Source organism: Hyperolius riggenbachi, chromosome 2, assembly GCF_040937935.1.
Source record: "Hyperolius riggenbachi isolate aHypRig1 chromosome 2, aHypRig1.pri, whole genome shotgun sequence".
Lineage (NCBI taxonomy): Eukaryota > Metazoa > Chordata > Amphibia > Anura > Hyperoliidae > Hyperolius > Hyperolius riggenbachi.
In genome coordinates, this window is record NC_090647.1 from 58,227,534 (window position 1) to 58,252,587 (window position 25,054).

Below are 25,054 nucleotides of genomic sequence, written 5' to 3' on the forward strand. Positions count from 1 at the left end.
GTTCTGTTACCGTTTGTGGATTGCGTTCATCTCTGCAAAGAGATAGCGAATCCTTCTGAGTCCTGTTCCCTGTATTACTCTAGTCCTAGTCAGCGTTCCTGCTTATGTCATATATCGGTTCATTGCCGATATATACATATGTTAGTCAGACGTTACAAATAGTTTCATTGATAGCTGTAATTGTAATACGCTAGGAAAACATACTTATTGTATATTTATCTGTGTTACGTTCATCTATCTTGATCCTGCTGTTTTCTGACTGTCCTGTCCTGTCTTTGTGAGGCACGCCATCGCCGCAGCGCATTGGCTGCCTCATTCCAGTCTGTCTGGTTTTGGACGCTTGCTGTCGCTAAGTAGCCGCTAGCTAGCAAGCGTTCATTCTGTCTACCTGTCCTGATCTCCTCAGTTCTGGTTTATGCGCTCAGCGCTACTTTGCGCTGAGACGTTATAACGAAAGCATTGTTTGTGGCTGTCAGATCTGCACCGGCTCTGTGCGCCACAATCTCCTATTGGAGTCAGTCCTCCCCTCCACTATACTAGGGATAGCCTGTTTCCTGGTGCTAGTGTGTGTACCTCCTCCACGCCAGCTCATGCGTTGCATGCTGACTGTGGAGAATACACCACCAAGCCTTACATTATGAAAACCCCACTACCAATCCCCATTGTGGGGGGGATTCCCAGAAAGTATGACACAGTTAATTGTGGTTCCTGTTCCTTTAAGAAATTTGAAGAACTTAACCCTGAAACAGAAAATGAGTTTTTCTCTGAATGTGCCAGGTTCCTGGCCAATCCCGATCTCCAAGCGACTCCTGTTTCAACCTGGGCACTCCAGCTAGTTTATATTTTGTTTAAAGGGCAATTGCTTCAGTGGGCATGTGATGTTCTCAATCATTCCGATTTGAATGAGAGACCGCTGGAATTTCTAGCGTTTGTGATCCATAACTGGTTGCGCATAGATCCATTGCCTTTTCCTCTAAATGAACTCCTGGCAGCAGGCCAATCAGCTGCTCCTTCAATTGTTTGCAAAAATGAGCAGCAAGCAGAAAGTGTTACTGATAATTTTCCTGCAGCTTTGAATAAATCAAAAACAGCAAGGTCAAAGGCAAAACGCAAACGTTCTAAGAAACGTGTCCAATCTGCAGAGTCGTTATCCTTAGCGACTGAGACCTATAATGAGATTCTGCCATTAACACATAATGAAATGCAATTGTCTTTCAGGGGAGTTAAATGGACTTATGAAACTACTAATGAACTTTCATCACTGGCTAGGGAAAATAAAGATTTTTGTTTAAAAGAATTATCTGAGTATGATTATGAGGAGATATTACAGAGTATTGAACAAATCAACTTATTTGTGAAGCAAGGAAAGTTTGCATACACTACAGTTAAACACTTGCTACAGGTATTAGAGATTCTTAAGAATAAGGAATCTGCCAATCACCTGCTAATTAACCCAATATATGTCCCTGCCACAATCATATCTGCAAACTGTGATCTGCCTGTTAAGTATGCTTGGAATCCTCCATTTGAGAAAGGAGAGATGGAAGCTCTGGTCAATGAATGGAAGAATGATTCAAGTTCATTTTGTCAATTTTACAGTGCAAAAAGTGAATTAGTATTGAATGCATGCATTAAGTCTGCCTATAACCTAATAAAAACTGGTGTGTGTGGGTATGACTTTGTGGCTCCATTGATCGATGTGTGGAAAATGATTTTGGATGATTTTTATGCGATTCAATCAGTTGATACCAGGGAAGACACACTGTCAATTGGAGATTGTCCCACTTCTCCAGTTACTGAGTCCCTGCCATGTCTTGTGAATGTTCCTGTAACTCCACCCTGTACCATGGATAACTCAGTGTTACTTCCCAGTAAAACAGAAGCCACTGATACTTTCTTAACTTTGCCCTGCACAAATTTCTCAGCAGAGAATCCAGAGGTCCTGCTGACTTCTGAGTCCAGCCTAGCCAGTACTCATGAGTCTTTGTTCAGTGAAACAGACACCAGAAAAATCTTGCCTGTCTCTGCAAACACTTCTGCAGAAATTACCCGTGTTAATAAAGTTCAACTCCTGTCTGATCCAGCAGATGCCAATAGATGCACTACATCAGTTTCCGAGTCCCAGCAATCCTGTCCAGAAATCTCAGAACCCCAGCATCTGAATTTTCCAATTTTACAATTGAATGGTGATTCAGATGCGCAAACATTGTGTCTTGATTTTCCTGTTTCTACACCTCGCTCTAGTTTCGTGAATAGCTCAGAGCATCTGCTCTGTGAACCTGAAATCGCAGAATTATTACCTTGTTCAGAAAATGTTCCAATAAATTTGCCCTGTACCATGAATTGTGCAGTAGATCTCTCCAATGAAACTCAGGTCACAGAATCATTATGCTGTCCAGCAGATGCTTCCATGGTTTTGCCCTGCAATATGGACTGTTCAGTGATCCTGTCCAGTGAAGCTGTGGTCGCAGAGTCTTATGCTTCACCCAGTACTTTGGATATTTCAAACCCTCTAGCAAAAGGGTCTGAGGCACTGCTTACCTCAGTTGGTGTTGCAGTAATATTCACTTGTCTAGCAGCTGTTTTGGAATTACAGTCTGCTCTAATAAAACTTGGTGAATTTCTGCCCAGCAAAGCAGAAGCCATTGAAATATTGTCCTCGTCAGCAATTGTGTTAGATACCTTGCCCTGTACACAGTCTGATTTAACCAATGTTGAGTCCCTCTCCAGTGTTGTAACAGCCGAGGAACTCCAGCCCTGTCCTCTGAATGTTTCAGAAGTCTTGCCCTGTAACATGGATAATTCTGATTCTCTGGTCAAAATAATAGAAATCTCAGAATTTCAGTCCGGTCTGATGAGTGTTCCTGAAACCCAGCCCTGTATCCTGAAAGATTCTGGTTCTCTGGCCGCTGTGGCAGAGGTTCCAGAGTCCCCTTCCTGTCCAGGGATTTCCTCAGTTTTGCCTAGTCCAGTGGGGGCTGCTGCAATACTGACTTGTTCTGCAGCGCCTCATGAGCTCCAATCCAGTGTATTAGATGAGTCTCTGTCCAGTCCAGAGGTAGTTGTGGAGTCCCTATCTGGTTCAGTGCATACATCAGAAGATTTGTCCTGTCTTGTTAGTGCCCCTGAATCTGATTTGTTACTGACTTTGCTGGAATCAGCGACATCTAAGTCTGATCCTGCATTCTCGTGTAAAAATCCAGTAGTTGCGAAGTCTAGTCATGATGATTTTTTTTTGGCCAGTCCTGGTTTTGGTCCTGTCTTGGCTGACCCTGAGGCTCACAGTTCCTTGACATGCCCAGAGGTTTCTCTTGTGCCAGTGTGCCCAGATGTTCTTTGTGTGCCAGAATGCCCAAGTGCGTTTAAGGTGTTAGCGTGCTCTGATGCTTCCTTAGTGGGAACATGTTCTGATGTTGCCAGTCTGCCTGCATGCCCAGAGATGGTTCTGGTCCCTGAAAGCCCTGATATTGATGTTTGTCCTTGTGGCCCTGACTCGGGAATTGCCCTAGGTTCCATAGGGGTTCTTGATAGTTCTCCATGTGAGCCTAAGGGGCATTCTGACCTATGGGGATCTCTTTGGAGCTTCAAGGTGTTCTGGGAGGTCTCTGAGAAAACTTGTCCTGGTGCCTTGGACTGGTTCAACAGTGGGTTTTGTGTTGGTAAAGACAGTACCGGTGGGCATTGCAAAGGCTTTGGCGTTTCTGAACGGTTCCTGGAAGGCGGTGGGTATCGCTCAGGGAGTTTCGGAGGGCTTTCTTCTGGAAATCATGGTTCTGATGGGTGTCACACTGGGGCTTGTAGTACTGATGGGCATGGTTCTGTAGGTTCTGGTTCTGATGGGTCCAGTCTTGTGGGGACTGATTCTGGAATTCGGTCTTGCCGGGCTGTCCCGGTCATCATGAATTATCAGTCAGACTGTTTTGTTGGAAATTTCAGTTTTGAAAAGCGTCTGGAATCCGCTTTTAAAGGCGGGGGTACTGTAATGATCGCTGCTGCAGCAGCTATTGCTGGAAGTAGTAGTGCTGCAGCTCAGGCAGTTCTGATCTATTTCCATGCAAGCTGCATAGCTTTGTCTGTCTTTCCCTGCTGTCAGCTTGTGACTGATTATCATTCACCTGTGTGGGAATCTGCATGTCTGCTCCCATTGGATGACCTCAGTATAAAGATCTGCTTCCTGCAGGGTTTCCTTGGGTTTTCATAGCTTCAGCTTAAGCCTGTCTTGCTGTCGCTTTAGCCCCCGATCGTGTTTCTTGTTATAAAGATACTTTGCTGGTCTTTGCATCATATATTGGTTCATTGCCAATATATATGCATACCAGCACATTTATTATTTTCCTTGTATTTGTGTTACGTTAATACATCAGTGTCGCTGATGTATACGTACACGAACTGTTTATATCCTGTGTGCAGTTAGTCAGCTTTCCAGCACGTTTTGGTAGGTTGCGCGTACCGTGACCACCCGTGCTGAGGTAGTTACCCTGCTCCTGGTTCTGTTTGTGGATTGCGTTCATCTCTGCGAAGAGATAACGAATCCTTCTGAATCCTGTTCTGTTACCGTTTGTGGATTGCGTTCATCTCTGCGAAGAGATAGCGAATCCTTCTGAGTCCTGTTCCCTGTATTACTCTAGTCCTAGTCAGCGTTCCTGCTTATGTCATATATCGGTTCATTGCCGATATATACATATGTTAGTCAGACGTTACAAATAGTTTCATTGATAGCTGTAATTGTAATACGCTAGGAAAACATACTTATTGTATATTTATCTGTGTTACGTTCATCTATCTTAATCCTGCTATTTTCTGACTATCCTGTCCTGTCTTTGTGAGGCACGCCATCGCCGCAGCGCATTGGCTGCCTCATTCCAGTCTGTGTTATTGTGGACGCTTGCTGTCACTAAGTAGTGGCTAGTTTAGCAAGCGTTCATTCTGTTTACCTGTCCTGATCTCCTCAGTTCTGGTTTATGCGCTCAGCGCTACTTTGCGCTGAGACGTTATAGCGAAAGCATTGTTTGTGGCTGTCAGATCTGCACCGGCTCTGTGCGCCACAATCTCCTGTTGGAGTCAGTCCTCCCCTCCACTATACTAGGGATAGCCTGTTTCCTTGTGCTAGTGTGTGTACCTCCTCCACGCCAGCTCATGCGTTGCATGCTGACTGTGGAGAATACACCACCAAGCCTTACAATAGGGAAACATAGAGTTATGATCTTTATGCATGTTTTAGAAGTACCATACATCGGAGAGCTGTGGGAGTTATATCATTCTGCTGGTCCGGATCTTGTGAGTATTTTGATATTAAATTGGGGCCACTGGCAGAATCAGAACTCTGGGAATTCCACCGTTTTTTAACCGGGCATGCAAACATACCCAAGTTTGATATCATATTAATCGGTAGGTTCTGGGGATCGAGAATATGTAATTATTATTTGTGTGCCGGCCCCGCAGGTCTGCCTAGGGAACATGTCAAGATTATTAGGTTGCTAAAGCCCCTGCCCAGATGTGATTACCATAGTCCGGCCTGGGGGGCCGACTCTGGAAGCCCGCCTCTGATCTCAGCTCCATTAAAAGTGAATAAGCTGCCTGGGAAAGAATTCCTCCCTTTACCATCTTCAGGACACACGGCCACTGTGAGGAACAAGTGGTGGCCACCTTGCCAGAGCTGAAACAAAGGACATCCTCCATTTTGTTTGGATTCTAAATCTTGCTGAACTTTACTCTGAAACAAAGAACTCTAAGAACTTGAAACCGTTTTGCTTGAACTTGATGATTTTCCCACAGAAGGACATATTTCCACAAACCATAAGTATTTTCTCCCTCTTTATTTCATACTGGTTATTACTGTCTTAATAATTGTGATTTTAATCATTGTCTGTATATATTAATTATTTATATTGCGTGAATAAACGACTTTCTCCAAGTCATTCACTGTCCGCTACCCTGCTTATCAGCACACACAGAACTGATCCCGGGTCTCTGAAGATACGCTACTGTTTGTTTGTTGTTGGCTAGACAGAATACCGTGTGTTTAACCGTTTTATTCGCAGGACTAGTCAGTCAGTTAGTGGGCTCCACGGTCCCATGGTAAACGCGGTGGTGGCAGTTTACTCTGAACCAGTGGGTGACGTTGTAATCACCCGTGTCTCACAGGCTCCCTTCTGAGTTGTCTGCGGCTAATTCTTAACGGTTCCTGCGCATTGACTGCGACCAGAGTTCGCACGATCTGTGCGCTGGCACCGTTTAGAAGGCTAAGTGCGGCCAGCCACTAGGGCTCCTGTGACAATATATATATATACATACAGTGACTTGCAAAAATATTCGGCCTCCTTGAAGTTTTCCACATTTTGTCATATTACTGCCACAAACATGAATCAATGTTATTGGAATTACACATGAAAGACCAATACAAAGTGGTGTACACATGAGAAGTGGAATGGAAATCATACATGATTCCAAACATTTTTACAAATAAATAACTGCAAAGTGGGGTGTGCGTAATGATTCGGCCCCCTTTGGTCTGAGTGCAGTCAGTTGCCCATAGACATTGCCTGATGAGTGCTAATGACTAAATAGAGTGCACCTGTGTGTAATCTAATGTCAGTACAAATACAGCTGCTCTGTGATGGCCTCAGAGGTTGTCTAAGAGAATATTGGGAACAACAACACCATGAAGTCCAAAGAACACACCAGACAGGTCAGGGATAAAGTTATTGAGAAATGTAAAGCAGGCTTAGGCTACAAAAAGGTTTCCAAAGCCTTGAACATCCCACGGAGCTCTGTTCAAGCGATCATTCAGAAATGGAAGGAGTATGGCACAACTGTAAACCTACCAAGACAAGGCCGTCCACCTAAACTCACAGGCGAAACAAGGAGAGCACTGATCAGAAATGCAATCAAGAGGCCCATGGTGTCTCTGGACGAGCTGCAGAGATCTACAGCTCAGGTGGGGGAATCTGTCCATTGGACAACTATTAGTCGTGCACTGCACAAAGTTGGCCTTTATGGAAGAGTGGCAAGAAGAAAGCCAGAAAGCCATTGTTAACAGAAAAACATAAGAAGTCCCGTTTGCAGTTTGCCACAAGCCATGTGGGGGACACAGCAAACATGTGGAAGAAGGCGCTCTGGTCAGATGAGACCAAAATGGAACTTTTTGGCTAAAATGCAAAACGCTATGTGTGGCAGAAAACTAACACTGCACATCACTCTGAACACACCATCCCCACTGTCAAATATGGTGGTGGCAGCATCATGCTCGAGGGGTGCATCTCTTCGGCAGGGACAGGGAAGCTGGTCAGAGTTGATGGGAAGATGGATGGAGCCAAATACAGGGCAAACTTGGAAGAAAACTTCTTGGAGTCTGCAAAAGACTTGAGACTGGGGTGGAGGTTCACCTTCCAGCAGGACAACGACACTAAACATAAAGCCAGATCAACAATAGAATGGTTTCAAACAAAACATATCCATGTGTTAGAATGGCCCAGTCAAAGTCCAGATTTTATTTATTTATTTATTGTATTTATAAAACGCCAACATATTACGCAGCGCTGGACAATAAATAGGGATACATACAATATTTAGGGGTGACATACAGCAAAAATGACAATACCTGAATACAAGAAAGATCAGATCATGCAGCACAGTATGAGTACAAGGTAATGCTTGGTCAGTCACTGGATGGGAGAATGGAGATTAGGCAAGTTAGGTTCACTCAGATGCCTAGCATGGGTTCACAGTAATGGAGGTGCATGATCAGGTTGGACACAAAAGGAGGAGGACCCTGCCCAAAGGCTTACAATCTAAAGGGATAGGTAGGGACACGAGAGGCAGGAGACCAGAGTTCAGCTGTGGGTTTAGAGCACTTGTGAGGGGTAGTAGGCCAGAGTGAAAAGGTGAGTTTTGAGGGCTTTCTTGAAGATGTTGAAGGAGGGGGCTGCCCTAATGGGTGGAGGTAGGGAGTTCCATAGTGTTGGAGCAGCTCTTGAGAAGTCCTGGAGGCGTGCATGGGACTGGGTGATGCGGGGGGCGGTTAGGCGAAGTTCATTGGAAGAGCGGAGTGAGCGGCTAGGTGTGTACCTTTGAGTAAGATCGGAAATGTAGGTTGGACAGGTTTTGTGGACAGATTTGTAGGTCAGACACAGTATCTTGAATCTGATTCTGGACTGGATAGGAAGCCAGTGGAGGGATTCAAGGAGGGGATCCGCCATGGTGGAGCGATGGGAGCAGTGGATAATTCTGGCTGCTGCATTCATGATGGACTGCAGTGGGGCTGTTCGGGTCATAGGGAGACCAGACAGCAGGGCATTACAGTAGTCAAGGCGGGAAATTATGAGGGCATGGATGAGGAGTTTGGTGGTCGCAGAGGTCAGGAAAGGTCGAATCTTACAGATCTAAATCCAATTGAGAATCTGTGGCAAGATCTGAAAACTCCTGTTCACAAACGCTGTCCATCTAAACTGACTGAGCTGGAGCTGTTTTGCAAAGAAGAATGGGCAAGGATTTCAGTCTCCAGATGTGCAAAGCTGGTAGAGACATGCCCTAAAAGACTGGCAGCTGTAATTGCAGCAAAAGGTGGTTCTACAAAGTATTGATTTAGGGGGCCAAATAATTACGCACACCCCACTTTGCAGTTATTTATTTGTAAAAAATATTTGGAATCCTGTATGATTTTCGTTCCACTTCTCACGTGTACACCACTTTGTGTTGGTCTTTCACATGGAATTCCAATAAAATTGATTCGTGTGTGGCAGTAATGTGACAAAATGTGAAAAACTTCAAGGGGGCCGATTACTTTTGCAAGCCACTGTGTGTGTGTATGTATATATGTATATATGTGTGTGTGTGTGTGTGTGTGTGTGTGTGTGTGTGTGTGTGTGTGTGTCTCTGGTGTGTGTGTGTGTGTGTGTGTGTGTGTATGCATGTATGTATGTATGTATGTATGTATGTATGTATATATATATATTATAAATAATTTTGCTTATAGAGAGGGAGATACTTGTTGGAAACAGCTGTTATTTCCCACAATGCAGCGAGGTTCAGACAGGAAACTGTCAGGACCTAGGTCCTGACATCACACTGTGGGAGGGGTTTCACCACAATATCTGCCATACAGACTTCTTTGATGATCTATTCAAGAAAATTGTAAGATTTCTCATCTGAAAAGGGGTATCAGCTACTGATTAAGATGACGTTCAATCCTTGGTTACAGTTCCTCTTTAAAGAGGAACCATAATGATCTACAGTAGGACATATTATAATATTCAGGATACAATTTTTTACCATTTTTACCTTATCTATTCAGCATCAGAACTCTTCTTATATGTATATTTTGTTGTGTGTTATTGTGTAACCCAATCCCTCAGTGATGTTTAGCTTAGGCTGTGATCAGTAGTGTAATTACAATTCATGGGGCCCCTAACTGGACAATGCAATTCATGGGGCCCCTAACTGGACAATATTACACACCTAGCACTCAAACACACACTGCCTCCCTGTTTTGAGTGCTAGGTGTAATATTGTCCAGTTCCTGGAGCTCTGCACATCCATGCAGATAGATCATTCAGGTATAACTTATGTTTGAAAGAGCTGCCATGTCTCCTGCTGTACAAATTGAACATAAGTATACTAGTGGCTAGCTGCATTCATTGCTTCAAATCTACATTCAAATTTTTAGACTAGAATTAGTATATAATTTGCATCTGTTTTGCATTAAAGGCATGTATTTAGCCCCAGTGGGGCTCTGCATTGCCTCTGTTGGTTTTCATTTCAGGTGCAACCTTGAGCGCTGTCATTTGTCTGTCTGCCTGCTTCATGAAATGTGTATACCATTTATGATTAGCAGCACAAGGAGTATTATGTTTTTATTGCTAGACTAGTGTTAGGCCTTCCCCGAGAGGGTCCGTCATCGCTGTGTGGAAGTCTATTAGGTAATAATCTGTGCACACATTATTTACTGAAGCGAACACCTTCCTTTGCCTGTTTTGAGTGCTAGGTGTGTAATATTGTCCAGTTACTGGAGCTCTGCACATCCATGCAGATAGATCATTCAGGCATAACTTCTGTTTGAAAGCGCTGCCATGTCTCCTGCTGTACAATTTATACATTACCTGTCCGCGGCCTCCGCTTGTCCTCCGCTACCTCCAGGATCCCTTTGTTCTGCATACACCCATGTCCCACATGGTCCCCTAGTAAAGGAAGGCGTTTGTGATGACGGCCACCTTACTAGGCAATCACGTGGTGTGCGTGTATAGAGAGCAGAGGAATCCCGGCGTCAGTGGAGGACAAACCGAGGCTGTGGACAGGTAATGTATCACTTGCACTCGGCACCAGGGGGATATTTAACATTAGGGGACATCGGTGAGGTAGCGGATGTGCCGTCACAAGGCCGATTCCAGATTTATTTCAGCATGAAATTGATCGGCAATTGGCCTGCGACGTATGGGCAGTCGACAGATCTCTCTCCGATAAGATTAGAGAAACATTTATCTCTTCGTTGAATCTGCCCATCATCGGTAGATATATGGCTACCTTTACTGTTCATGGAAGAGTTATTTCTGCAACACACTAGAAAAACAAGAATGTTTATTAGATACAACACTTGTAGTGAACTCTGTTGGGGGTTCTCCAACAAATCAAATATTAATGTGCAATATTTCCTATTTTCCTGAAGAAAAATAAATATTTCCCTAACACAGGCAGATCTTGTGGATCTTGTACTATGTTAGCCACTGATTTGGAACAAGCAGCCCCAGTCCGCCCATGATGCCAAGTCAGGCGACTTCCTCAGGCGGCAGAAGTCTGGGAATAGCACCAGGCAGAAACAGGAAGTGAAGAGAGTGCCTGGCCAACCTATATTGGGGGAACCTGTACTTGGCTAACCTATACTGGGGGCAACTGTACCTAGCTACCAACACTGGGGGCACCTATACCTGGCCACCTACATATACTGAGGGTGTTTTGGGCGGGCTAACCGCAGCTATAACGTGCGGTGCAAATTGTCCAGTGGTGTGCAATCATTCCAATTCGTGGGAGGGGGGCGTATCCTCACAAGTTTTCCTCAGGCAGCAAAAAGTCTAGAACCGGCCTTGGGCACAAGCGTGCAGCCAGAGAAGCCACCTTATCTACATTGTTGTCCTTGGTCTTCCGATCTCCAGTGAGAAGCAGGTATGTGTTCAACCTGCCTGCCGCTGCTGCCACCAATGATTGCAGGAGGGGAGCGCTGAGAGGAGAGCCCGAGGTGAGGGAGGGGGGGGGGGAATGTCCCCCCTCCCCACCGATCTGCCACACTCTCCTCTTATGCTGCGACCCCTCCTGCCCCCCAAATCTGTATCTTGAGCACTCAGCCTGTGAAAAAACCTAATCCCCCCCTCCTCCTCTCTGCCTCTGAAATCTCTGGCTAGTAACACCTCCTCCTCCTCCTGCCCAGACTGAGCTCCCATGAGCCTTTGCTACTGCCAAGGCTCTCTGAAAATCTGTGGGTGTGGCTTGTTTAGTTTATAGGGAATTAGAGTATTAAAACAAAAACAAAAAAGTATTTGGCTTGAGGAATGCCCTATAATCTATATGAAAGGAGCACAATTATGCAATGAGCAAAGGTTCACCTAGGATCCACTTTAATTCTTCCTGTACTGGAAAACAACATGAGACTCGTTTCTTTGCTACTAACGTTCTATTACTTAGCTATACTACATATACATTTCATTATTTCATAAGTTTATTTCCGCTTCAGGTTTTCTTTAACCTTTGTCTACACAAAGGATCGTCAGAGCACCCCCTGCCAAAGAAACTTTTTTTTTTAAATAAGAGACCATTGGTGGCATGGTCTCAATATTTCACAGCAGTGAGATCCCTGGCGATACGTGCACTGCTGTGAAATGATGTGGAACGCATGCACACAAGATCCTATTCATTTCAATGAAGAGAAAGAGGCAGCGAATGATTTCAGCGGTAATTATGTGAAATAAGATGAGGTTTACTAGGGAAACTGATCAATGCTTACATATATGGTAATTCCACCATTTTTAATTCTTCCATATTTAAAGAGACACTGAAGTGACATGTAACATGATGAAATAAGGATGTGTACATGCAGTCCCAATCCTACTTAGGACACAAAAAAGGGAGAAAAAAAATCTGACATAATGCAGTTTAAAGGATACCCGAACTGACATGTGACATGATAAGATAGACAGGTGTATGTACAGTGCCTAGCACACAAATCACTATGCTGTGTTCCTTTTTTTTCCTTTCTCTGCCTGAAAGAGTTAAATATCAGGTATGTAAGTGGCTGACTCAGTCCTGATTCAGACAGGAAGTGACTACAGTAAGACCCTCATTGATAAGAAATTCCCCTTTTTACCTCTTTCTTGCTCTCAGAGGCCATTTTCTGCTAGGAAAGTGTTTTATAGTTGGAACTTCTTATCAGTAAGTAGTCCCTGTCAGAGTCAGGACTGAGTCAGCCACTTACATACCTGATATTTAACTCTTTCAGGCAGAGAAAGAAAAAAAGGAACACAGCAGAGTTATTTGTGTGCTTGGCACTGTACATACACATGTCTATCTCATTATGCCACATGTCAGTTGTGGTATCCTTTAATAGCTCAACTGCAACATTCCATAAAGAACTGGTGTAAAAAAAATGCAGCGTTTAATACAGCATGAGGTAATTAGTATGGCTACTTATCGTAGTGGAGCTGTGCTGAAGTCGAGGGGAGGCAATGGGCGCCTGTGACCTGGACCCACTTTTCTTTGCACTTGTGATTTATAAAGCTCTTCCTATTGTAATGCTATGGGAGATTTAAAAAAAAAATCACATCGCTCAAGTGGATCACACAAATAGCATAACATTAGCAATAGAGTTTCAAATCACAAGTGCTCAGAAAAATGCTGTTGGTGGGTCCCAGGCCTTAGTTGTGTTCCTTTTTCTTACTATAAGGGTTAAGGATTCAGAGCTCTAAATAACAGCTTCTCTGCGATCGGACTGCAGTTGTAACGGCATGATTCTTATTGATAAATGATTACAATTTGCCTCAGTCACTGGAGAAGATACATACAAGACAAGACACAGAACATTTATATCGCGCTTTTCTCCTGGTTGGACTCAAAGCTGCAGGTACTAGGGTGTGTTCTATAGGCAGTAGCAGTGTTAGGAAGTCTTCCCCAAGGACTCCACACTGAATTGAGTTGTTTGGAAGAAACACACAGCACTATGTGTGGAGAAAAAGAGGCACAACACACCAACATCAAATCCTCATCCCAACTGTGAAGTATGGTGGTGGGGGCATCATGGTTTTGGGCTGCTTTGCTGCATCAGTGCCTACACGGATTGCTATCATCGAAGAAAGAATGAATTCCAAAGTTTATCAAGACATTTTCCAGGAGAATTTAAGGCCATCTGTACACCAGCTGAAGCTCAGCAGAAGATGAGTGTTGCAACAGGACAACGACCTAAAGCATAGAAGTAAATCAACAACAGAATGGCTTAAACAGATGAAAATACGCCTTCTGGGGTGGCATAGTCAGAGTCTTGAACTCAACACAATTGAGATGCTGTGCCACGACCTCAAGAAAGTGATTTACACCAGACAACTCAAGAATATTGTTGAACTGAAACAGTTCTGTAAAGAGGAATGGTCATGAGTTACTCCTGACCGTTGTGCACATCTGATCTGCAACTACCGGAAACGTTTGGTTTAAGTTATTGCTGCCAAAGGAGGTTCAACAAGTTATTAACCACTTCACCACTGAGGGGTTTTACCCCCTGACCACCAGAGCAATTTTCACCTTTCAGCGCTCCTTCCATTCATTCGTCTATAACTTTATTATTACTTATCCCAATGAAATGAACTATATCTTGTTTTTTTTGCCACCAATTAGGCTTTCTTTAGGTGGGACATTATGCCAAGAATTATTTTATTCTAAATGTGTTTTAATGGGGAAATAGGACAAAATGTGGGAAAAAATTATTATTTTTCAGTTTTCGGCCATTATAGTTTTTAAATAAAGCATGCTACTGTAATTAAAACCCATGAAATGTATTAACCCATTTGTCCCGGTTATAAAACCATTTAAATTATGTCCCTATCACAATGTTTGGCGACAATATTTTATTTGGAAATAAAGGTGCATTTTTTTCAGTTTTGCATCCATCCCTAATTACAAGCCCGCAGTTTATAAAGTAACAGTGTTATACCCTCTTGACATAAATATTTAAAAAGTTCAGTCCCTAAGGTAACTATTTATGTTTTTTTTTTTATTGTATTTTTTTTTTTTTCAATTACAAAAAAAAAAATAAAAATTGGGAAGTGTGGGAGGTAATGAGTTAATTTATTGTGTAAATGTAATGTTTGTATATGTAAAATGCTTTTAGGGTGTAGTTTACTATTTGGCCACAAGATGGCCACAGAGTGTTTGTTTACATGCGACCTGTAAGCGTCCAGAAGGACGCTTACAGGAAGCAGTAGGAGGCTGGGAGACGCACAATGAGCTAGCTGTTTCTGAAAGAAGCAGCAGATCATTGCGGGGGCTAGATCAACGAACGGGAATGGATTTTCCCGTTCATTGATCTCTGGGCGAGCTGGCGGCGGCGTGCACGAGCGGCGGGTGCGCGTGCACGAGCGGCGGGAGCGCGGACAGCGGCGGTAGCGCGGAAGGTACGGATTTCTCCGTCCCTGGTTTTTTAGGAGGGAAAAAAGGGGCGGAGAAATTCGTACCGCTGGGGGTAAAGTGGTTAAATCCAAGGTTCACATAGCTATTCCACCTGCACTGTGAATGTTTACATGGTGTGTTCAATAAAAACATGGAAACATTTAAATATTTGTGTGGAATTAGTTTAAACAGACTGTGATTGTCTATTGTTGTAACTTAGATGAAGATCAGATCACATTTTATGACCAATTTGTGCAGAAATCCATATAATTGCAATGGGTTCACATACTTTTTCTTGCTACTGTAGAAGAATATATCTTACTAATATTATAAATGCGAAAGTTTGGATGTTTGTTACTCAATCACACAACAATGGCTGAACGAATTTGAATGAAATGTGGCACAGACATAGTACATTACCTGGAATAAAATATAGGATACTTTTTATCCACATAACCAAAAAGTGGGCGGAGACAAATACAAATTTCACTGGGAAAATGTAAACTGCAGCCATTCTTACACTGTTAATGGCAGGGTTCTTAAACTGTAGACAGTTGGTGACTGGGATTAATATTCAGAAGAGTGGGTGGAGCCTGCAAAAGCAATCAAAATTAACCTATTGATTTTCAAGGGGAATATTTAATTGCTGCCATTCTTGCAATGTTAATGGCACGAGCCTCAAACCTGGTACAGTAGGCCATTTGGTGACTGGGTTCAAATTCAGAAAAGGGCGTGGAGCCACAGCCAATCAGATTTAGTTCATTTTAATGCAAATTATTGATGCCAAAGACCGCAAAGCTCACAAACTAGGTCATTGAGTAATTGAGTACTTGTGTATTAGGAATAGAAAAAGTGGGGGGAGCCAACACCAGCCATATACATACCTGGGCAACGCCAGGCCATCAGATAGTACTATATAAGTAATTGAATGATAGGAGGTGATAATGCCAAATTATATAATAATATAAAATAATATAATACTAAATAATATCCTCTAGATTGTAAGCCTTTGGGCAGGGTCCTCCTCCTTTTGTGTCCTACCTGATCATGCACCTGCATTACTGTGAACCCATTCTATGCACTTGAGTGAACCTAACTTGCCTAATCTCCATGCTCCCATCCAGTGACTAAGCATTACCTTGTACTGATACTTTGCTGTGTGATCTGGTTTCCATGTATTCCTGTATTGTCATATTGCTGTATGTCACCCCTAAATATTGTCTGTAGCCTAAACTAAGGTTCAGCGTGCGTAATATGTTGGCGCTTTATAAATACAATAAATAAATAAAAATAAATATCATGAGAGACAGCGATGGGTTTTCTACCAAATAGACTTGATTTTCATGAAAATGACTGTAGAAGAATTACAATTGAGGTCTGTTGATTTAGAGAATAATGTATGCGTATGGATAGAAAATTGGCTTACCAGCTGTGTTCAGGGAGTCTTGGGTGATTAATAATTCATATTGTGATTGGTCTAAAGTTGAAAGATTTGGTTTTGGGACCATTACTATTTAATGTATTCATACAGTAAATGATGTTGAGGATGAAATAAAAAAAAGTACTGACTCCTTCTTCATGAGGGATTCTCAGCATGGCCTTTATTCTTTATAAAGACAGTCCCTGCAAAGGATTTATACATAGATGCTGGCCAGCCTCCCTGTTCACTACACACTACTTTTTTGGCAGTTGTATGGAGCAACTGCCATTCACTAAGTGCTTTTGAAAATAAATAGACAACCCACCATGAGTAGATAAGCTGGTCCAAAACCTCTCGCTTCTGTCAGTTTTCTACTACCTACTGTAAATGACAGCAACAGAGGAGAAAAGTAATTTATAGCTCATTTTACTCAGGAAGAAAAATACTTCTTATTTGTATATGTTTTGATATACTTTAAATTTTAAAATTTTCGCAATAGTGGTCCTTTAAGTATTGAATGGATAGATCTTCTAGCACTGTTGGGAACTCTCAGTAGCTTTCTCCATTCATACAGTTCAAAAGCATTCATTTTTCTTTGCATGACCTTATTTATAGCTCTACTTTCACAGCCATATTGTTACTACTGGGAAGTCCATAGCTGTAACTATCCTGATCTTTGTTGGTATAGTGACATCTCTATCCTTTAGTATCTTGTCCAAACTTGCCACAGCTTTCCTTCCAAGCGACAATCATCTCTTAATCTCACCATCTACATAGATCTTCAATCCCAGGAAGAGGAAATCTGTTACAACTTCCACTTTTCCTCCATCAGTTTGCAGATGGTTCATTGGAGCAGATGACATGACTTTAGTTTCGGTCATGGTAAGCAGTAGACCAGCTTTGGCACTTTCTTATTTGACATTCATGACTAAGCTCTTTAATTCTTCCTCAGTTTCAGCCACCAGGGTGGTGTCATCTGCATAATTTACAATCAGTTTGTTAATATTCCTGTGTGCTATTTTAATTCCAGCTTTTAACTAATCCAAACCAGCTTTTCGCATTACACATTCGGCATACGAGTTAAATAAACATTCCTGTGCGCTATTTGAAATAAATAAGTGATATGCAACCTTGACGCATACTCCAAACTAAATATAATTTGCCTTAATTATTCTGCTCAGCATCTTGTGACCTGATTTAGCCAATTGAATTATGTGATGGAAGAGGAACTGCAAAATTGCAGCAGTGTTCTTTCTTGCAAAAAAGCCTTTTACAAACGGGTCCCAAAGTCATTTTAGCAGAGCTGCAGTAACAGAAGCAGGGAGTACAGAACCAGTAGCTAGGAGTATTCTTCCATAGCTAATTCCTGTCTGTGTCACAGTCATTTAAGGACACTCAGTTCTGACAAGGTCTTGAAAATTGTGCCATTGCATTCATTATTTAAAGTGACTGTGAAGCAGCTATGAGGGAAAAAATAATGGCTTTATGTCAGAGAGATAAGGTGGTGGCTGTGACAGATATCCTGCCACGCTGATGCTTTCATACTTATGACTGTGTTCAGCTAGGAGCTCAGCTCCAGTGTCCAGGCACTCAGTGCCTGACTGACCAATCACTGCTCCTGGCTGTTGTCATGTGAAGGTCAGAAGTCTACAGGTAAATATCAATCCCCAGTTCTCTGTGGGCAACAAGGACCTCAGCTCCAGTGTCAAACTCACTGCCTGACTGACCAATCACTGCTCCTGGCTGTGGTCAGGTGAGGGTCAGAGGTCTACAGGCAAATATCAATCCCCAGTTCTCTGTGGGCAACAAGGACCTCAGCTCCAGTGTCAAACTCACTGCCTGACTGACCAATCACTGCACCTGGCTGTGGTCAGGTGAGGGTCAGAGGTCTACAGGTAAATATCAATCCCCAGTTCTCTGTGAAGAGCAAGGCTCTAAGCTCCAGTGTCACACTTACTGCCAGAGTGACCAATCACTGCACCTGACTGTGGTCACGTGAGGGTCAAAGGTCCACAGGTTAATATCAATCCCCACACTTAGAGAATCTGCCGGGCAGGGCTATATGTAGGGAGGACAACAGAGGATTGTACAACTCACCTACCCAGGATCCGGCTACACATGATGACAGATGGCCCTCCCACCATTGAGATGGTGCGCCAAGAAGAAGAGGATGAAGATGGGTCACATGTGTGCCTGGAGAGGCGAGTCGTACACCCCCCAGCTGCACACTCTGCATGGGTATGGGGTACCCTCTCTGGCTACCTATGCTAAAGGGGGGGGGGGGGGGACTCTGGCTACATATACTTGGGCAGGGAGGCGCTCTATGACTACCTATAGTGAAAGGGGGCATTCTCTATACCTATACCGGAGGCCTCTCTGGCTACCTATACTGGGGGGAGGGGTGCCTCTCCCATTACCTATACCGGGGGCCTCTCTGGCTACCTGTACCGGGGGCCTCTCTAGCTACCTATACTGGGGGGAGGGGTGGCCTCTCCCGTTACCTATACTGGGGGGCACTCTCTGGCTACCTAAACAAGAGGGGCCTTTCTGGCTACCAGTGCTGGAGGGTGGCTACCTAAGGTAAGCTTATAGGTATGTTCATGCTGGATATGTGCATTATCCATTTCTCTCCATGGTCAAAGCCTGCCTCTTCCTGTCTGAAATTTTTACTTTAGCCAAAATTCAGATTTTTCCAGCAGTGATCATTGGAGACAGGGGAACGAGGAGAGGAACGGGCAATGCCCACAAATTGATGGACACACAATAGATTCAGCATGAACACTCCTCTGCGCTTCCCTTAGGTAGCTTTGCCTCAGGTCAGGTATCCTTAAGTTATACTTTTATATGATTGGATATCTCAGCGTACTCAGTAAACACTCCACATCATTTCATTTTCATGAATAGAGATGATCAAAGAGATATCAATCAAATATGCTTCCAGTTGATTTTGATTGGCCCTATCCCATCTTTCCTCTCTCCTTATTCGTTCAGTCAACTCTGACTCATTGCTACCATATGTACTTTTCCACGCCAGATATCTCTGTCAGTCACTGCTTTTTTTAGATGTTGCATAGGCATGTTCACATACACTGTCTATCCGTCTTAGCCTCTGCTGTCCTCTTTTTCTCTCAATTTTTCCAAGCATCAAGAAGTTCTCCAAAGAATCTGGCCTTTTCATTATGTATTTGAGTTTTAATAGTAGTATCAACCCTCACTAGTGAACACTCTGGCCTTATTTCTTTAAAGGGGTTCTGTGGATCATTAAAAAAACCAAAAACTGACACTTACCTGGGGCCTCTATACTTAACTGCAGCTGTCATGTCCCGCATCGTCCTCCTACGATCCTCCCTTCCCTGCCACCAGTATCAGTCAATTATTCGTCTAACTAGACGAACAGTGATCACTACCGCTCGCGTCTCTGGGAACTTACTGCGCAGGTGCAGTGCGAGGTTTTCTTGTACTATGCCTGTGCAGTAAGCTCCCGGAGAAGTGGCCGGGAGTGACCACGGACACGCAACCACAGTTGTGCCAGAGGAATAATTGGACCGGTGGCGTGGGAGCGGAGGATCGTAGGAGGACGGCGCGGGACATGACAGCTGCAAGGGGACGGTGGAAGCCCCAGGTAAGTGTGTTTTTGTTTTTTTAATGATCCACAGAACCCCTTCAAGTTATATTTTTATTTAATTGGATATCTTGGTGTACTCTCTCGGTAAACACATCACATCATATTGACTCTTTTTGTTTTCTTGGTTGTTTTCTTCTCTGCTGGTCATAAACGATGAATATTTACTCCTTAATAATACAGTATGATACTTTGATTTCATTCCAGCTTAATCAATATTCTTAGAACACCGTGGCCCACGGGGAAATCGCTCAGACATTCAAAGCAGCCTTTATTTTTAATTGAATTATTTCTGCCGAGCGTTTTACATAAGGCTTAATGATTTTATCTCTCTGCCTATTTGGCAGTCTAGGAATGAGGTTTTATGTTGCAGCTAGAAGGTAAAGGTGAGGGGCGAACCTAGAGAGGGGGGCGAGAGGGGAAGTGCTGCATGCGCCAATAATAAATGCGTGACATCTTTCTTGGCACAGCCAACCTACGACGCGGGCTGGTAAATGGAAAGTGTCAGTGCCACCTATTGTTACGAGACCAGCCTTGTCTAAATGGCCTTGGCAGGAAGAGCTGCTTCCCAGAGGATCTCAGCAAGACTGAGCGGGATTGAATATAGTTCAACTCTATTACAGATAAATCTTCCATCCTTCCATCCTTATTTCACAATAGAATTGAGAGCTGCCTCATTTATCAAGGAAGATTGATCGTTTGAAGGCAAGAAGCACCTGTGTGAGGCTGAGAAGGATGTTCTAGATATCACTGGGGCTGGCTGGCAAAGACTATAATAACTGTAATCAAGAAGGTACAGCTTTGCCTCTTAAAGCAGACGTGAACTGATCAAAGTGAATGCGAAAGAGACAGAAGGGCTGCGTGAGCTGCAGTGTTATATTCCATTCTGTGCCAGCTGCTACATCTTAAAGGGGGAAAAACGCAGACATAACATTCAACAGAAATGTGTTTTCCTACCGTTTATTACCCATACAGTTATCATATTTGCTTCAGTGCACAAGTTATATTGTCTGTTTACAAATTCCCAAAGTACAGTTTATCTGCTCTGAAAGCTGCCATTGAATTGTATTGCATAGCTGCTGTATTTATATATTAAAATCTATCTAGTGATCACTTATGTGCTCTTTCTGCTTCTCAGCTCAGTACAGCTCAGTTTTGGCAGTTCACTACCGTTTACCAAATGTATATGACAAATCAATGTAAACAAAAGATAATGTTATCACCTCTTCGGATGCAGCCGGAAGCTTTCCACTGAAGCAAGGAACTTTCCACAGAAGAATAAAGTGCTGTGTTTAAGTGTGTGAATGCTGTTCTGCTACAGATCTTTTTGTGGTAGTAGATATTATGCTATAAGTAATGTTTTAGAACAAAGAAGAAATGCTGAGTTTCATACCATTGATGAGATAAACAATTGTATTTATCCTCCTACTCCAAACAATGACTTTGTTTTAGAGATCCCATGGCTTTATTTTGTATTTAAAAAATTACAAAATAGATTGAATGTTTTGTTGTCTCTGCTCAATGGCAGTCTATTAAGAGTTCCAGAGTTAAAATATCTCAACTATTGACCTTTTTCTATATCTCCTCTGCCCTCAGAGGTTGTATTCTGCCAGGAAAACTTTTATGGCTGTAATTCACTTATCAGTGAGGTTTACTATATTCTCAACAAGGTACCGACAAGACACAAGCTGTCACTTCCATGCCTAAAAATGTACTTTTTTTATTTTGCTGCCTGAAAGAGTTAAATAGTCTGGTTATTAATATGTTTTGAACTGTATATACACATGTCTATCTCATCATGTCACATGTTGCTGTAAGAAGCGATCAGGTTCTTCCAATTTAGAATCCCTCATTTACTTAAGGCTAATTTCACACCAGGACGTTGCGTAAGAGGGGGCGTTAAGGTCGCATAACGTCCCCCTAACTCAACGCCTGGTGGTGCTGGATCTGGACGTCAGAGTGAGCCGCGTTGTGCAGCTCACTCTGGCGTCAGTGATGCCGTGATGCGCACTCTTGTGCGCATGCGGCATCACGTGGTCCCGCCGGCCAATCGCCGCACAGAGCGGCTGCTCCAGGAAGTAAACACTGCACGTCATAACGTGCAGTGCATATTAATTAGCCATGTGCCTGGCCACTCTCCGCTCCTCCCCAACATTACTGAGCATGTGCAAGCAGTCTAACGCGGCTCAGCCGCGTCCAAAGTACTGCATGCAGTACGTTGTCTTGTGACGCAGCGTTACAATGTAACGCAACGTCCGCACTGTGAACAGCCCCATTGATTTTTCATTACTGTGCGGTGGGCTGCGTTACAGGCTGCTCTAACGTGCGCCTGTAACGTCCCACCGTGAAACCAGCCTTAGAGAACCATTGTTTCATCAGGAAGACTATATTTAGCGTTCTCCCTTAAAGTGACTCTGTAACAAAAATTACAACGTTTTTTCTACCATCCTACAAGTTCCTAAACCTATTCTAATCTGTTCTGGCTCACTGCAGCTCTTTCTACTATAACCATCTCTGTAATAAATCAATGTATCTTTCCCCTGTCAGACTTGTCGGCCTGTGTCTGGAAGGCTGCCAAGTTCTTCAGTGTTGAACTGTTCCTCTATGCACACTCCAGTGTGTGTTTTATTTACATAAGCCAGCAGCTTCTCTGCTATCTTATCAGTGATAGAAGAGAGCTGGATAAAAATCCTCCCCTGGAGGCTGTGAAAGGAGCTGGTCTGTCACATACTGAGGAATTAACGACATAGGCAGAGCTGGTAATAGGAGATGTCCCCTAACACACTGGTATGTTTACTTTTGTGCGATTTTAACAATACAGATTCTCTTTAAAGAGACTCAGAGCTGAGTCTAACTGCTGTTTATTTACTTACCCGGGGCTTCCTCCAGCTCCATAAGTATGGATGTGTCCCTCGCCATCATCCTGTGATCTCCTGTTCAGCCGCCGTCAACTCCCGATACGCGGCTCAGTTGGACTCAGTCTGACTGAAGTCAGGCAGGGCCTTCCGCGCCTGAAGTCACTGAGCCGCTTACCAGGGCTCACCGCGGCTGAACGGGAGACCGCAGGAGGACGGCGTGGGATGCATCCATACTTATGGAGCTGGAGGAAGCCCCGGGTAAGTAAATAAACAGAAGTTAGACTCAGCTCTGAGTCTCTTTAAGGCTACGTTTCCACTATAGCGTTACATTTTCGCCTGCAAAAAATCATCTAAGATTTTTCTGATTGGTGAAAATTCGCATGTAAATTTGTTTGCGTTTTTATGCGAATTTTCTTACGCGAAAATTCGCATTAGTTAAATATACATAACTAGCCAACCCGCGTCATAGCATACGCCGCATCTATCTATCTAATAGAGTACGTGCCTCAACCTTGAAGCAAGAAGAAGTAGGCTTTCCGTGAGAAAATGTATGCGTGCTCAAACACCAAGTTTAACCGTAGCAAGTCTGGCTTTGCAAATCCGGCCTAATTGGCTATTCATGAGGCAATGCTCATGCAAATATGCATTTGCTTTCGCATGCCAAACTATGCAGGGTCAAAAAACCAATACTGCAAAGTGCTCTCTCGCTGCCTGGGAACCACAGCGGCACCCCGGAGTGGGAGGCTGGGTGGCGCAGCCGCCCCCCCCCCCCCCAAGCGTGGCCAGCGCTGGGGAGAGCCGTCCGCACCCACCTCCTAATATTAAAAACAGCCACTTACCTTAACGTCCATTGGGTTCTGCTACATGCGCATTAATTTTCTCATGGAAAGCATTTTGTGCAGTTTGTATCCTTTGGAGGCAGGTGGTGGATGGCTTGCTCCGGTGGTGTGAACCCTGGAGTGAGTGCGCCTGTCCTCCCCCCCCCCCCCCCTCTGGAGTGCTGTATGTGAGCCAGCCCTGAGCTCTAAAGCTCGGGGTGACCCATGCTTCTCTCCTTTCTCATGTGGTGCCCCCAAATTAATGTGCATGTAGCAGAACGCAATGGACGTTAAGGTAAGTGTCTGTTTTTAATATTGGGAGGTGGGTGCAGACGGCTCTCCCCGGCGCTGGCCACACTTGGGGGGGTCGTCCACGCCACCCAGCCTCCCCCTCCGGGGTGCCGCTGTGGTTTCCAGGCAGTGAGAGAGCCTGGGACCCTGCGGTCCCCCCAGTTGTATAAAAAGGGGGCATTGGGAATCCTCCCCGTGGCGCTCCTGGAGGCCTGGAGCACACCAAAAACTGCTAGCAGATCCGCAAAATGCTAGCAGATTTTGAAACGCTTTTTCTTATTTTTCTGTAGCATTTCACCTAGCATTTTGCGGTTTTGTAAAGCGTTTTTGGTGTAGTAGATTTCATATATTGTTACAGTAAAGCTGTTACTGAACAGCTTCTGTAACAAAAACGCCTGCAAAACCGCTCTGAACTGCCGTTTTTCAGAGCGGTTTGCGTTTTTCCTAGAAACGCCTCCGCAATCCAAATAATGCCTCACCTCGGGAGTATGCGTTTCAGCAAAACGCCTCCCGCTCTGGTGTGCACCAGCCCATTGAAATACATTACCCAAGCGTATCCGCAGCCGCAAGTGGATCGCAAAACGCTGCCGAACCGCTCTGGTGTGCACTAAGCCGGATAGTGCTAATGTAGCATGTAGCAGGGTGACTGCTTTGTGGTATTGGTTTGTGCATGCATTTGCATGAGCATTGCCTCATGAATAGCCAATTAGGCCAGATTTGCAATGTCAGACTTGCTAGGGTAAGGCCTCTTTTCCATGGACTGTGAATAGGCAGTGAAATGGCTCTCAAACTCTCACTGCTGCCTGGTAACTGCTTGCTGCTGCCTGGTAACTGCTTGCTGCTGCCTGGTAACTGCTTGCTGCTGCCTGGTAACTGCTTGCTGCTGCCTGGTAACTGCTTGCTGCTGCCTGGTATCTGCTTGCTGCTGCCTGGTATCTGCTCGCTGCTGCCTGGTAACTGCTTGTTGCTGCCTGGTAACTGCTTGTTGCTGCCTGGCAACTGCTTGTTGCTGCCTGGTATCTGCTCACTGCTGCCTGGTATCTGCTCACTGCTGCCTGGTAACTGCTCGCTGCTGCCTGGTAACTGCTCGCTGCTGCCTGGTAACTGCTCACTGCTGCCTGGTAACTGCTTGCTGCTGCCTGGTATCTGCTCGCTGCTGCCTGGTAACTGCTTGCTGCTGCCTGGTAACTGCTTGCTGCTGCCTGGTAACTGCTTGTTGCTGCCTGGTATCTGCTCACTGCTGACTGATAACTGCTTGCTGCTGCCTGGTAACTGCTTGTTGCTGCCTGGTATCTGCTCACTGCTGCCTGGTAACTGCTTGCTGAGCACACAGCTCAACAGTCCGTGGAAAAGAGGCCTTAAACTTGGTGTTTGAGCACGCATACATTTTCTCATGCAAAGTACTTCT

At 44.2% G+C, this 25,054-nt stretch overlaps 1 protein-coding gene across 2 annotated transcripts in view; it reads right to left on the minus strand.

Moving 5' to 3' along the window:
- Nucleotides 1-25,054, minus strand: part of MRE11 (MRE11 homolog, double strand break repair nuclease) — a 656,612-nt gene that overhangs the window by 588,325 nt on the left and 43,233 nt on the right. The gene's annotated exons all lie outside the window — the stretch shown is intronic.